Source organism: Rhinopithecus bieti, unplaced genomic scaffold (genome assembly GCF_001698545.2).
Source record: "Rhinopithecus bieti isolate Rb0 unplaced genomic scaffold, ASM169854v2 scaffold_13577, whole genome shotgun sequence".
Classification (NCBI taxonomy): domain Eukaryota; kingdom Metazoa; phylum Chordata; class Mammalia; order Primates; family Cercopithecidae; genus Rhinopithecus; species Rhinopithecus bieti.
The window spans coordinates 1,324,644-1,341,328 of NW_016807867.1; the positions used below are offsets into that span (position 1 = coordinate 1,324,644).

General features: G+C 40.2%; 1 long non-coding RNA gene across 1 annotated transcript; it reads right to left on the reverse strand.

Moving 5' to 3' along the window:
- Window positions 1-10,033: 10,033 nt before the first annotated feature.
- LOC108536917 (uncharacterized) lies at window positions 10,034-16,431 on the reverse strand. Its single transcript, XR_001887662.1, has 5 exons — window positions 16,258-16,431; window positions 15,997-16,093; window positions 15,115-15,315; window positions 10,412-10,612; window positions 10,034-10,198 (listed from the first exon to the last, which is right to left on the reverse strand). It is a non-coding gene; the product is annotated as an uncharacterized LOC108536917 (long non-coding RNA).
- Window positions 16,432-16,685: the final 254 nt, after the last annotated feature.

Genomic DNA, 16,685 nt, shown 5'->3' on the forward strand with positions numbered 1-16,685 from the left:
CTACTTGAAAATTAATACTAGTTAAGTAACTCACCAAACATATGCAAAAGTATCCCGGAGACAGAGTGATATGCAGGTGATTTGTCTTCAGTTATGTACTTTTAAAGCAAATAATGAGTTTTAGATTGATTGTTAAAACATATTAAAAAGAGACTAAAATGTTTACAACAAAACATTTCAAAGTAGATAAGAATATCAAGGCAAAGAAAATATAAGGCCGGGCGCGGTGGCTCAAGCCTGTAATCCCAGCACTTTGGGAGGCCGAGGCGGGCGGATCACGAGGTCAGGAGATCGAGACCATCCTGGCTAACACGGTGAAACCCCGTCTCTACCAAAAAAAAATACAAAAAACTAGCCGGGCGAGGTGGCGGGCGCCTGTAGTCCCAGCTACTCGGGAGGCTGAGGCAGGAGAATGGCGGGAACCCGGGAGGCGGAGCTTGCAGTGAGCTGAGATCCGGCCACTGCACTCCAGCCTGGGAGACAGAGCAAGACTCCTTCTCAAAAAAAAAAAAAAAAAAAGAAAATATAAAACCTTACCCAAAACAAATTTTCCTCTTGTTGTTTGGATGACTCAGACTAGATGTGGGATCGGGAGATGCCTCAATTAATTTAAATTTATGCCTGTCTGTTGTAATGAAGTAATTATAGGTACATATGAAGGTTCTGTACACACAAACACATGCTGAATTCTGCTTTGTTCTTTGTTTTTCATGCTTTTATTTAGCTTAGTATATATGTAGAGGGAGGGATCCCTCCTTGTGTAGAGGGGGGGACCTGGTGGGAGGTGATTGGATCACAGGGGCAGTTTCCCCCATGCTGTTCTCATGATAGTGAGTTCTCATGAGATCCGATGGTTTAAAAGTGGCACTTCCCCCTTCACAGTCTTTCTCTCCTGCCACCATGTGAAGAAAGTACTTGCTTATCCTTCCTTTTCCACCATGATTGTAAGTTTCCTGAGGCCTCCTCAGCCACGAGGAACTGTGAGTCAATTACACCTCTTTCCTTTAATAAATTACCCAGTCTCAAGTAGTTCTTTATAGCAGTGTGAAAATGGACTAATACAGATCCCCCCCACCACAACATTCAGCTGAGTACTCATCAATGTATGTATGTGAAGCAACTACCTGAGGCTGGGGAAAAAACTACTCATAATGGGAGGTAACAGTGTCCAGTGTTCAAACAGATCCAATAACAATGTTGGTTTCCACCAGCCAGAAAGCAAGCCCCATGATTCACAGGCCATTGGTAGAGTATAAAAGACTTTGGCTAAGGAATAGGGAAGAATTAGTCCTGGACTGAGCAGACCCAGACCCCTGCTCCAGACCCGCCTAACAAATTGGAAAAAGTAAGGTCTGAAAGAATCAATTTGTTTTCAAGTAACTTCTTTTTTTTTTTTTTTTTTTTTAATTATACTTTAAGTTCTAGGGTACATGTGCACAATGTGCAGGTTTGTTACATATGTATACATGTGCCATGTTGGTGTGCTGCACCCATTAACTCGTCATTTACATTAGGTATATCTCCTAATGCTATCCCTTCACCCTCCCCCCACCCCACAACAGGCCCCAGTGTGTGATGTTCCCCTTCCTGTGTCCAAGTGTTCTCATTGTTCAGTTCTCACCTATGAGTGAGAACATGTGGTGTTTGGTTTTTTGTCCTTGTGATAGTTTGCTGAGAATGATGGTTTCCAGATGCATCCATGTCCCGACAAAGGACATGAACTCATCCTTTTTTATGACTGCATAGTATTCCATGGTATATATGTGCCACATTTTCTTAATCCAGTCTATCATTGTTGGACATTTGGGTTGGTTCCAAGTCTTTGCCATTGTGAACAGTGCCACAATAAACTTACGTGTGCATGTGTCTGTAGAGCAGCATGATTTATAATCCTTTGGGTATATACCCAGTAATGGGACGGCTGGGTCAAATGGTATTTCTAGTTCTAGATCCCTGAGGAATCGCCACACTGTCTTCCACAATGGTTTCAAGTAACTTCTTTGTATCCCAGAACAAAGCTCGATAATATTTATAGGAATTCCAAAATATCCAGTGCTCAACAAGATAAAATGCACAATGTTTGTGTTATGAACTGAATGTTTGTGTCCCCCTCTAAATTTTTATGTTGAAATCCTAACTCCCATTATGATGATATTTGGAGGTGGGCCTTTAGGAGAAAATTAGGTCCTAAAAGTGGACCCCCATGGATGGAATTAGTGCTCTTATTAAAGAAACACGCGAGAGCTGGCTTTTTCTATCTTTGCCATGTAAAGTTGACAATATGCAACCCAGAAGAGGACCCTCACCAGAACCAACTGTGCAGACATCCTGATTTCAGAATTTCAGTTTCCAGAACTATGAGAAATACATGTTTGTTGTTTACAAACCACCTAGTTTATGGTAATTTGTTACAGCAGCACAAATTGACTAAGACAGTCTGAAATCTAATAAAAACATTACTAGGCATGCAAAGAAGCAGAAAAATGTGACTCATAGTAAGAATAAAAATCAATCAATTGAAACTGACTCACAACTGACACTAAGGTTAGAATTGGCAAACAAGGATAGTAAAAGAATTATAACTAATAGATGCATGAGAGATATAAAAAAGATTCAAATCAAACTTCTAGAGATGAAGACTACAATGTGTGAGCTGTAAAGTACTCTTAATGGTATTATTGACAGATTAGACATTGTAGAAGAGATTGGTGACCTTGGAGACGTAGACATAGAAGCTGTCCAAAATGAAGCAAAGAGAGAAAGGAAACTGATTTAGTCATGGTTACCCAGACAGAACTGATAGAATACATATATGTAGATACATGAGAAAGGACTGATGATGAGAATTGGCTCACTTGATTGAGGTTGAGAAGTCCCACAACATCCTGTCTGCAAGCTGGAGAAGCAGGCAACCAGTAGTATGACTCAGTCCAAGTCCAAAGGCCTCAGAACCAAGAAGGCTGATGGTGAGAATTCTGAAACTGAGGCTGAAGGCCTGAGAACCCAGGGGGCTGCCATACAAGTCCTATTGTCCAATAGCCAGAGAATCTAGAGTTATGGTGTCCAAAGGCACATCCCCACTCTGGAAGAGAGAGCAAAAATTCACTCTTACTCCATCTTTTTGTTCAATTCAGGCCCCCAGCTGATTGGATGATGTCCATCCACATTGAAGCTAGATCTTCCCCACTCAGTCCACCAACTCACATGCCAATCTCATCTCATCTGGAAACACCCTCTCAACCATTCCTGGGGCAGCCCAATCATTCCAATCAAATGGCAAGCCATCTATGTTTCCCTTTCAGCAGAAAAGGGATGTGCTCAGTGCCCACTGAAGCACTGATAATAAACAATGCTTTCTCAGGTACCTAAGTGTCCCTTAATCCAGGCAAGTTGATACCCAAAATCAACCATCATAGCATCACAGAGATTTTTTTTTTTTAATGAGCAGAGGATCAGTGAGCTGTGGGCCAGTTTCACTTGGGCTAATATTTGTGAAACTGGAGTTCCTGAAAAATAGGACAAAGATAAGGGTACAAAAATATTTGAAGATGGGAGGCTGAGGGCAGGAGAATTGCTTGAATCTGGGAAGCAGAGGTTGCAGTGAGCCGAGATTGCACCATTTCACTCCAGCCTGAGCAACAGTGTGAGACTCTGTCCCAAAAACCAACAAACAAAATATATATAACTATGTATATTTGAAGAAATGGCTGGAAAATTTCCAAATTTTATGAAAATTACCCACAAATCCAATTGTGAATTCCAAATACAAAAAATATAAATAAAGCAACATCAAGACACATCATGACTGAATTGCTCAGAAACGGATAAAGAGAAAAATCGTAAAAGCAACCACATGAAAAAAACCCACACATTATATACAGAGGAACAAAGATAAGGTTGAGAGCAGACTTCTTTGGGGAGGGGGGGAAACATTACAAGTAAGGAGACGATGTACCCATATCTCTAACAGTACTAAAAGATCCTTACCAAATGATACTAAAACCTAACAAAAAAACTACAAGAAAACTACAAACCAATATTTGTCATAGTCAGCCTCTCCATTTGCAGATAACATGGTCATGTATGTAGAAAATGTGATGGAATCTATGTTTTAAAAATACTAGAACAAATTATTTTAGCAAGATCATAGGATACAAGATTAATATGCAAAAATCAATTGTATTTGTATATACTAGCAATGAACTGGAAAATAAAGTTTTTAAAATGCTATTTACAATAGTGTCAAATATATGAAATAGGGATAAATCTGACAAAAGATGTGAAAGTCTTCTACACTAAAACTATAAAACACTGGCAACAGGAATTAAATTAGACCTAACTAAACAAACAAACAGATATAGCATGTTCATGATTTAGAAGAATTGATATTATTAAGATGTTCATTCTTCCCAAATTGACCTATAGAGTCAACTCACTGCCAATCAATATAGCAGAAGGCTTTGTTTTTGTAGAAATTAACAACCTAATTCTGAAATCCAAGGGACTTAGAATAGTGAAAGCAACTTTGAAAACAAAAACAATGACTAGCCTAGGCAACAGAGCAAGACCCCATCTCTACAAAAATAAAACATTTGGCCAGGCATGATGGTGTGCACCTGTAGCCCTAGCTACTCAAGAGGCTGAAGTGGGAGGACTGCTGGAGCCCAGGAGCTGGAGAGTGCAGTGAGCTATGCTTATGCCACCGCACTCTAGCCTGGGCAAAAGAGCAAGACCATGTCTCTAAAAAATAATAATAATACAAGAAAAGAAGAATAAAGTTGGAGGACTACTACTACCTGATTTCAAGACTTTCTATAAAGCCAAACTAATCAAGAGAGGTGTTATTGTCATAAAGATAGACATAGAGCCATGGAACAAAACATCCAGAAATAGACCCACCTACAGATGGAAAATGATTTTTTATAAAGTCACAAAGGCAAAGCAGTGGAGAAAGGAAAATCCCTTCAACAAATGGTACTGGAACAATGGGATATTCATATGCCAAAAAAAATGGACTTCATATCTTGTACCATGTTTAAAAGTTAACTCAAAATGGGCCATAGGCCTAAATGTAAAACTAAATATTATACAACTTCTATGAGAAAACATAAGGAAAAAATCTTTAACCTTGGGTTAAACAAAGATCTTATAGACCCAACCTCAAAAGTATAATCCAAAAAAGAACAAATTGGTGAGTTAAACTTCATCAAAATTTAAAACTTCTGCTCTTTCAAAGAATGAAAAGGCAGGCACAGGCTGGGAGAAAATCTTTTTAAATCATATATCCAATGATGAAATTCATTCAGAATATATAAAGAACTTCCAAAACTATATTATAAGAAAACAACTCAGTAAAAACCTGGGCAAAAGATTTGAACAGAAACATCATCCATGAAGACAGACTTATAGTAAATTAAGTGCATGAAAATATGCTTGACATCATTATCTATTAGGGAAATGCAAATTAAGTCCACAATGAGTTACCACTATGTACCTATTAGAATGACCAAAAAGAGAAAGATTGACCATGTCAACGTAGGTGAGGATGTGGAAGAACTGGAACTCTCATATACTGCTGCTGGGAATGGAAAATGATACAGACACTTTGGAAGACAATTGACAGAGTCTTTGAAAGTTAAACATACACCTACCATATGATCCAGCCATTCTGCTTCTAGGTGTTTAGCCAAAAGGAAAGGAAATATATATTCATTCAAACACATGTGGATTGAATGCTCATAGCAGCTTTATTTGTAAAAGGAAAACTGGAAAGAGCCCAAATTTCCATCCACAGATAAGTAGATATACTGTATAGGCTATCCATGTAATGGAGAGTGACTACTCAGCAATAAAAAGGAATGAACTATTAATACACATACACTTCAACTTGGATGAATCTCAACATGATTATGCTGAGTAATAGAAGCAAGATAAAGGACTCAGAGAGTACATACTATAAATTTTCATTTACATGAAATTCTAGAGAAGGCAAACTAATTTATAATGACAGCAGATTGGGGTGGGAAGGAGAGATGACAAAGGGGCACAAGGACCCTTTGGGGATGATGAATACGTTCACTATCTTGATTATAGTTTCACTGGTTACACACATGTCAAAACTTATCAAATAGAACAGTTTTAGTATGTACAACATGTTGCATGTCAATTACACCTCAGTTGAGTTGGGTTCTTTTACAATTTTAAGTTTAAAATAATCTGTGAATAATACTCTTAATCTTTAGCCCTTGGCCTTGGCCAAGATGCCTTCTCATGCATAATTCTTTGCAGAGAAAGCTACATCTCCTTCACTTATGGTGGTAAGCCAAGAGGTAAACAAATGCTTTAATCATCCTGATAGCTGTAGTTCTAGAACTTGACTCATAAGAAGTACTTAATGTGTGTGTAACAATAATACTTCATGCTTAGAAGTTATATGGGTCTAAAATTCAATAACTAAAGAACTATAAAAATGTGATTTGCAATAAACTTAAAAGGTGACATCTAGGAAGCGTTGCACATCACAAGAGCATGTGTTTCTTTCAAATATACAGAAGAAAATCAAGGAACAACTGAGCAAGGTCTACCCTGCAAGGGGTCCTGAGGATGGTGATCCAGCCAGTGAGTCAGAATCTGACTTATGCCCAGGAGCCAGCTACCTCAAAGTGCTGAGCACATCAAATTAAAAATGGCTGGCGGAAATGCTCACCTCTGGTAGAAGAGCTGCATGTAAATTGGACACCAGAAGGAAAACAATTTAACTCATGCAAACACAACTCAACTAAAAACAGATTAAAGAGAACTGCTATAACTCACACCAAATATTTAGCAGCTGCAATTTTCATTTTTTACTGCTAAGTTCAATTCACAAAAACAACAATAATATTTATTTAACATCTGTTATGTGTCAACAGTGTGGTAGTTATCTTTAAGGCTGTTAAGCATTTGAATAAATTATAGGAGGCAATGAAATCTCCCTTCTAAGAAATCCTTCTCATTTGGATACAGAATGTGACTATACAAAATGAAATATGTGTAGATCTTCCAAGACAAGAGCTTCTTTGTGTAGATCTTCCAAGACAAGATCTTCTTTGTCTATGACATTTTTGTATATATTCAAGTTTTCATGGCCATGATGCCTTACATAAAACATTAATTAATTGCAGCACGGTTCACAATAGCTAAGATTTGGAAGCAACCTAAGTGTCCATCTATAGATGACTGGACAAAGAAAATGTGGTCCATATATACAATGGAGTGCTATTCAATCATAAGAAAGAATAAGATCCTGTCATTTGCAACAACATGGATGGAACTGGAGGTCATTGTGTTAAGTGAAATAAGCCAGGCACAGAAACAGAAACTTCATATGTTCTCACTTATTTGTGGGAGCTAAAAATTTAAAAAATTGAACTCATTGAGATAGTAGAAGGATGGTTATCAGAGGCTGGAAAGGGTAGTGGTAGAGTAGGTGGAAATGGGGATGGTTAATAGGTTCAGAAAAAAAGGATGAATATGACATAGTATTGGTTAGCACAACAAGGTGACTATAGCAAAAAATAATGTAATTGTACATTTTAAAGTAACTAAAATAATATAAATGGATTGTAACACAAAGGATAAATGCTTGGGGGATGGATACACCATTTACCCTGATGTGATTATTATGCATTGCATGCCTATATCAAAATATGTCATGTAACCCATAAATATGTATACCTATTATATACCCACAAACATTAAAAATAATTTTTTTAAAAAAATTAATGGGATATTGTGTCATTTCCCCCAGGTCTGGCTCAGTAATTCCCCATGAACAATGTAGAGGTCATACTGTCTAGTTAACCTGGTTGAATAAGGACTCAATGAATGGGGAAAAATGTATTTGGAAATTCTTTCCTAAAACTGAAATACTATGGTCATTCATTAGATAGCCACTAAATTCCTACCATGTCCTGGGAGTGTGCAGTGGTGAACAAGCCAGACATGTGGTCTTTGCCCACATGAAGCCTACGGGGAGACAGGAGATCCAAAAATAAATAAACCATTACACATTATAATTAATTGAAAATATTTGTGTATACTAGGTGGCAGAGAAAGCCCAATGTGCTGTCTCACTGTAATTCCAGTCTCTCCAGGAATAAGAAAGGCACCGCTCCACTGCCTCTTAATTGCAGCAGCTTTTCTGTTTTTGCATTAGTAATAATTATGTGCCCTTGACATTTTTGTGCTCAGAGTGCAGCAATCTGCCTAACAAGCATGGCTTGCTTCTCTCTGAACATAACTACTGAGTAACTGGCAAGCAGGCTGGACTGACCTGCACCACGCACACAGCCAGAGCCTGCTGCCAACGCTTCAGGCCCAAGGGTTGTGCTCTTGGGTGCATAGCACAGAAAAGACTGCCAGACTGTGTCAATCTTTTTAATCATGCTTACGCATATAGGTTAACCACGGTTATGTAAGCAGGTTCTGAGAAAAGGTGAGAAAGAGAATGGAGAGTTTTGCTACAACAGAGGCAGGATTCTGAATTTATTTCCAACTGCCCGTCTTGTCCCTCCTGGAGACCTAACCCCTCCAGCACCTACACACACAGCCCCTTTAGAAGCAACTATCCTGCCACTGGCTCAGAAAGGCTGACTCCTAAGAATTCTATCTTGCTCCTAAGAAATCTCAAGCTTCTTTTGTGGTAAGTGGCTTAATGAGACAGGATGAGTAATAAGCAAGATTATTGTTATATCATTTTATGTTTTTATCATGTTGTCATTGCACTGGCTAAGTTCATCTTTGATGTTAAAATACTAATGCAAATTGAGGCTGTGATGAAAGGGCTTTCAATATGAAATAGACAAGACATATAATGGAAAGAAATGCTTCCAGAATGGATTTCCATAAAAACGTGACAAGACTTTCTCAGTGCCATTCTTTAAAATCTCCGCTATTTTTCATCAAATGCCAGATGTTAAAGCATTTGCATAGTATCTCTTGGAGGGCTGGGTGTAAAGACATGCATTAATATCAGGTTAACAGAAAATATCTACAATAGCATAATGTCTACACACAAATGCTCAATAAATGCCCATAGCATTTGTTATGACTAATTATTATGAAGTACATTGACCCCTTTTTATACCAAATAATTTAGTAGACCCTCACTTATAGATCTTGTACTCCTAGTTGGTTGAGAATGTATAAAATGACCAAAATGTCAGGGTGAATTTCATTAAATCTTATATAAAGATCAAAATGTAGGCCTCTAGCTGTGAAATTTAGAATCTCATCTTTTACTATCCTTGAGCAGCTGTGAGTGAAATGGCAGATCAAAGTTTATTTTTAATAAATATTTAAGTAATGTCACAATTAGCAATGCTATTCTAGATAATTATTTAATTTCACTACATATTATAAACTGAAAATCTATGAAAAAAATTATATACCAATTTAATTGTCTTGGGAAATATAATAGAAATGGACCACAGTTTGACATTATATGTTTTGGTATTAGGTTTGTGCAAAAATAATTGCTTTTAATGGTAAAACCACAGTTACTTTTGCACCAACCTAATGGTTCATATGACATCACCAACAATCAGCCAGAAAGCTTCATATTAATCTTAAATGAATTGTTGCCATTAACAAAGCTTTCTTCTCTGAGATTCAGCTGGAGTTCATTTTGGAAAACATTTAAAACTGTTATGCACATGAATCTCTGAAAAGATAGGAAGTTCTGGCAATAAAACAGCAAAAAAAAAAAAAAAAAAAAAAAAAAAAAAAAAAAAAAAGGGAAAAAAAAAAAAAAAAAAAGAAGGCTAAAAACAGAGAGAAACAGTTTCCCAGTGCAGAAGGTTTTCTATTATTTTCATTATCATTCCTTAGATGTTTTGACTGAAGATAGAAAAAGAAAAACAAATAGATACATTTTCCTCAAAAACCATCAAAAAGCCATCACTTTATTTTTGTGCCACAGTTTTTGTTTGCTTAAAATAAGATGACCAAGAAGAAAATATAGAGATAAAATCAATTGTAGTAACTTAAAAAAAAAAAAAAAATCAGTTGTAGTCACCAAAGGAAATCAGTCTGTATCTCCAAAATCTTTGTATGAGAGCTCATCAGTGTGGTTGGCAGATGTTTTACAAACACTTAGGGAATCTGTCATGAACTTTAAACGGAAAACCAAGAGAGCTTTTTCTATTTGCCAAGAAATCTAGGAAAACAAAGGGAAATTAAACTCATTAGCCTAGTTTAACATCATGTGCTTCCCTCACTCGCCCCTCCTCCCATAGCCAGGGCTTAGGCTCACACACTGACTCTTACTTAACGTTCCTTAGGTAATACCAGTTGGCCCCATTTCAAGGCTTTAAAAAAGCCTCATCACTATGCACCCAACATTAACACTCAAAGTCCCGCAGGGCTGTACCTCGGACGGCTGTTTCTACTGAGCATGATACTCAGCAGATGAAATGCTAGCAGCAGCAGCAGCATCTATGAACTGCCTTATAGTAAACCGCGACTTGGCTGCACTTAGTCATCACCAGGGCCACGTGCTGATGCATGGACTGCACCCTCGGAGACTCTGATTTCATTGGTCTGGGAGTGGCCTGGACATCAGGATCTTTTCCTTTTGTAAAAAAAAATATATAATCCACAAGTTTTTCCTAATGGTTACATCTCACACCAGATGTGAGGAAATTGACCTGGTAAAATGTGTGTGTACAGTTTTCTGTCACTTTATCACATATCTAGATTCGTATAACCAGCATTGTAATTATGATGCAGAACTATTCCATCATCATAAATAGATGCCTTTATGGTATCACCTACCTGCCTTCTCTCTACTATCCCTAACTCCTGACGAACACTAATCTCAATAACTTTGTCATTTCAAGACTGTTAAATAAATGGAATCGGCCAGGCGTGGTAGCTCACATATGTCATCCTAGCACTTTGGGAGGCCGAGACAGGTGGATCACTTGAGGTCAGGAGTTTGAGACCAGCTTGGCTAACATGTCAAAACCCCATCTCTACTAAAAATACCCCAAAATTAGCCTGGTGTGGTGGTGCGCGCCTGTAGTCCCAGCTACTCAGGGGGCTGAGGCACGAAAATCACTCAAATCCAGGAGGTGGAGATTGCAGTGAGCCAAGACTGCACCACTGCACTTCAGCTTGGGCGACAGAGTGAGACTCTGTCTCTAAATAAATAAATAAATGGAATCAAACAGTGTGTACCCTTTTTGAGATTGGCTTTTTCACTTACCATAATGCACCTGAGATCCATCTAGGTTGTGTGAATCGATAGTTCATTCCTTTTTATTGCTGGTATAGATGTACTACGCCTTGGGGCTATTACAGATAAAGCTGCCATGAACATGTGTATAGAAGTTTTTGTGTGACCAGCCTGGGCAACATAGCAAGACCCCATCTCTACCAAAGAAAAAAAAAATTAGCCGGGCATGGTGGCATAAACCTGTGGTTCCAGGTACTCAGGAGGCTGAGGTAGGAGGATCGCTTGAGCCCAGGAGATCAAGGCTGCAGTGAGCCACAATCACACCACTGCACTCCAGTCTGGGTGATAGAGCAAGACTCTGTCTCAAAAATTTATAAAAGTTTTGTGTAGGAACATAAGTTTTATTTCTCTGGCATGAATGCCAGAAGTGCTGTTGTTGGATCATATGTTAAGTATATGTTTAGTTTTTAAAGAAACTGCCAAACTTTTTTCCAGAGTGGCTGTACCATTTTACATCTCCACCAGCAAGGAGAGATCCAATTTCTCCACATTCCTGCCAACATTTGATATTGTCACTATGTTTTACTTTAGCCATTCTGTAGGTGTGTAGTGAAACTTCATTGTGGTTTAGTTTACATTTCCATCAAAATGAGTGATGTTGAACATCTTTTCATGTGTTTATTTGCCATCTGTATATCCTCTTCAGTAAAATGTCTCTTTATATCTTTTGCCGATTTTCTAATTGGATTTGGGCATGGGCCAGAGAGATGGAGGAGGGGCAGTGCATCAAAAATTTCCCTAAGTGTATCTACCATGCAGCCAAGTTTGGGAAGCACTGCGTCATTATAACTTCTTTATATTGGTACACTCTAAATGTAAGCCATTGCACCTGTGCTAATATTAAAATAAGGTCAGTGTGGGCACTGGCTAATTAAATATGCCTGCAGTCCAAGGGAAAAACACTGGAGATGCTTTCCATGACCTCAGGTTGTTTGCATATACACATCATAAGGCTGGAGGAGTGAGCCCTGCAGGGAATATTTCTGGAAATATGGCCTAAATATCTTCTGCTTCAGAATCATGGCATGTGTATGTGAATGTGTGCACCAGTGTACATGTGTGAAAAACGGTGATTCCCTAGTCCCAAGCCCCAGGCCTACTAAATCAGGACTTTTGAGGATGAGGCCTAGAAATCTATACATAGCCCAGGAGATTTCCATGCCCTCAAATATTTGAGACCTACCTTGCTCAAGGAAGACTGGGGACCCAATCTTCACTTCAGGGCATAGGTGGATGCCTTCCTATTAAGAAATTGGTTGGCCAGGCTTGGAGGCTCATGCCTGTAATCCCAGCACTTTGGGAGGCAGACATGAGTAGATCTCAAGGTCAGGAGATTGAAACTATCCTGGCTAACATAGTGAAACCCCGTCTCTACTGAAAATACAAAAAATTAGCTGGACGTAGTGGCACACGCCTGTAGTCCCAGCTACTCAGGAGGCTGAGGCAGGAGAATCGCTTGAATCTGGGAGGCGCAGGTTGCAGTGAGCCAAGATCACGCCACTGCACTCCAGCCGGGATGACAGAGCAAGACTCTGTCTCAAAAAGAAGAAAAATAAATTCATTTAGGCAGGGCACAGTGGCTCCTTTCTGTAATCTCAGTGCTTTGGGAGGTCAAGGCGGGAAGACTGCCTGAGGCCAGGAGTTTGAGACCAGCCCAGGCAACACAGCAAGACCCTGTCTCTAAAAAGAAAAATAAAGAGGCCAGGCGCAGTGACTCACGCCTGTAATCCCAGCGCTTTGGGAGGCCAAGGCAGGTGGATCACCTGAGGACAAGAATTCCAAACCAGCCTGGCCAACATGGCAAAATCCTATCCCTACTAAAAATATGAAAATTTGCCAGGCATGGTGGTGGGTGCCTGTAATCACAGCTACTCAGGAGACTGAGACAGGGAGAATTGCTTGGACCCAAGAGGCAGAGCTTGCAGTGAGCTGAGATTGCCCCACTGCACTCCAGCCTGGGCAACAGAGCAAGACTCCGTCTCAAAAAATAGAAATAAATAATAATAAAAAAATTAAAAAAAGAAACCAAAACAGGCATAGTGGCATGTGCCTGTAGTTTCAGCTACTCAGGAGGCTGAGGTAGGAAGATTGCTTGAGCCTAGCAGTTTAAGGCTGTATGAGCTGTGATTGTGCCACTGCATTCTAGCCTTGGTGACAGAGTAAGACCCTGTCTCAAAAAAAAAAAAAAGAAAAAAAAAAACAAATTGATTTAGAGAAGAGTTGCCTTGAGCCAATTTGGAGCATAGAAACATGTGTTCTACTTCTGAAATGTGAGGAACAGAGAGGGGCAGGATAGTGTGTTTTTGTATACTGCCAAAGTGTTCTTGAGAAGCAGTAATTTGTAGTGATCAATAAAGATAATATAACTAACATGTATGAGCACTAGGGTTTCCCCACACACTAGCTCCCCTAATTCTTATAACAAGTTAGAGGTTATTATATTCTCTACTTTGTAGATGAGGGGCTGAGGTTTAGAGGCCTGGTCATTTGCCAGTATCACAGGACTAGCAGATGTCAGGCTGTTTTTCCTTCTGGAATCTCCCTTATTGTTGTCTTTAGTTGTCCCAAACTCCAGTTTTTATTATTAAATATTTTTAGAAGACCTACTCAAACTTCATTTTAAGAAGAAACTAGGCCAGGTGCAGTGGCTCACGCCTGTAATCCCAGCACTTTGGGAGGCCGAGGCATTTGGATCACTTGAGGCCAGCCTGGCCAACATAGTGAGACTCCCATCTCTCTAAAAATATAAAAATTAGCCAGGTGTGATGGCACATGCGTGTAATCCCAGCTACTTGGAGGTTGAGAGAGGAGAATTGCTTGAACCCAGGAGATGGAAGTTGCAGTGAGCCGAGATCACACCACTGTACTCCAGCCTGGGTGACAGAGCAAGACTCTTGTTTCCAAAATATGTAATAATAATAATAATGCAAATTAGAAAAATTATTTTTAAAAGAAACTATAAGAATTTATAAATGTATTTACACATCCCTGAATAGCCTAACCGATCATCATTTGTGGGCTGAAATAAATGCTGCACGGAAGTGGTATATCTCATTATTTCTCTGGTGTAGGACTGCAGTCTAAACTGTAAGCTTCAAGCTGGTTCTAAATAGAGACAGTGGAGCTCTCTGGAGCACTCAAGTGGTAAACTACTATACAGCGGCAAAAATTCCTTTTATCCTGCTGCTCAGGAACCTGTCATTATGGGGAGAGTAAGTCACACCCTTTAAATATACACGTGTGGCTCTGGTGTCCATTACACAGCTGCCATTAAATGGCTCATCCAGGTGAAAGCCCTTTTGTTTTCCAGCTTCTGTCCTGAATCATCCTGGATGACTGCCTCAGGTCCCTGTGTGGCTCTGACATAATTGATATTTTCATAACATACCCAGCTTCATTGTTCACAGTTCCTGGTCTGTGCCAGTTTATGTGTTTGCACCTCAGGTAAGTTGAGCGCTGTGGACATATGGGTGTAATGAAATGGTTTCCTCTCTTCCCTTTCCACATTCAAAACCTAAGTCTTCCTGCAAGGTTCCCAGCCTTCAGGATTTCCATAGAAATCAGAGCCTGAGGCCAAGTTTAAGGTGTAAGGCTGTATCCCAGAGCTGGAAGGGTGAGGGTAAGGGAGTCAATGTGGGGTGATATGAACCAAACTGGCCAGGGTACTGCAGAAACCACACCAGTCTCAGCCACACAGGACTCTCTGGACGGGCCATGTGGAGCCACCACATTTCGAAATTGTCACAGGGGAGGAAGAGAGAGGAGCTTATCTCCTGACTCTCTGGTCAAAGTGGGTCCTCTGTGGATTCAACTCTCCCTCAATTTGGGCTATTTACCTTTTAGGCAGTGACAAGGCAGCCATCTTCCAGGCTCCCAGCCAGGGGGCAAGAAGCTTCATCTGAGTCTGCAAGTGCTGGGAAGATCTGGTGCCCTGTGCTAGGGCCTGGGCTGCAAACGCCTCGGCTCCCATAAGGTGGGCATTGTAGCAGCCATGCCTAAGCCCAGCTGTCAGCCCTCACCCTGTGGGGAAGCAGCATCTGCAGACAGTGGCAGAGAGAAGGTGAGACTGGGAAGCTGGGGCTCCCCACTGAGCAAACAGCCGGGACCCAGCAGGCAGATGGGGCTGAGCAAATGTGGGGAGGCCCAAAACTTAAGTCCAAGTAGTTCCCTTCCTGATTCTAATGTTGTATCTCAGTATCAGTCACGGTTCTTACTTGCAAGCCACAAGAACATACTTTAGCTTCCTTAAACCAAAAATGAATGTATTGGGTGTACATGGAAGAGCTTTCAGAAACTGAAGAGTAGGCTTATAATGCAAGCAGTGAGAGCTGCCAACTAGGCAGCAGAAACCGGGGCCCAAACACCACCACCATGGGGGCAGGAGCCTTTCTCTACTAGACCCTAACATTACCACCTCCTCCTGAGACCTCACACCATCAGCATGCCTCCAAAGAGTGCAGGGGCTCTGATGTTTGTTATGGATTTAACTGTCCCCCCCACCCCTAAATTCTTATGTTGAAATCCTAACCCCTAGTACTTCAGAGTGTGCCCTTATAGGGAGATAGGGTCTTACAGAGGTAATCAAATTAAAACAAGGTCATTAGCACGGGCCCTAATCCAATATAACTGCAGTCCTTGTAAGAAGGAAAAATTGGACATAGAGACATGCATAGAGGGAAGGCAAGGTAAAGAGACATAAAGAGAAGATGGCTACCTACCAGCCAAGGAGAGATGCCTGGGACAGATCCTTCACTTGTGGCTCTCAGGGAAACCAGCCCTGCCGACACCTTGAGTTTGGACTTTAGTCCTCCAGAACTGTAAGAGAATAATTTCTGGTGTTTAAGCCATCCAGTTCGCAGTATTTTTGATAGCAGCCCCAGCAAATACAATCCTGGAGAGCCAAGGGGGAAAAAAGAAAGAGAATCCTTACCAATTTGTTGAACTTTTGCAGATTGCTAAAGTACTTTGATGCACATTACCTTGCCTGGCAGGGCTGTCTTCACGGCCATGAGACCTGTGTGGTCACACAGGGCTCTGATCTCAGAAGCACTTGGTTCAATGCCCTGCTGTTGCCATCTTAAAATTCTTCATGATTTTTTAAGCCAGGGACCCCACATTTTCATTTTGCACTGGGCCCCCCAAATTATGTAGGTCCTGTCACCTGGTTATCGCAGTCATCTCGTGAAGTAAACAGAGACTGTTGTTACGTGTGTTTGTTAATAATGAAACCAAAGCTGAGAGATGTTAAGCAACTTGATCAAGGTCAACAGACCTCCCCAGAGTTGGATCAAGATCTGAGATCTCTGATGCAATGGCTTCTGTATCCACCCAATTTTGAGATTCTGTCATTCTAGAACCTATGTAAAAGGTAAGAAAATTTGGAGGTAAACCTTTACACAGCTGCCTT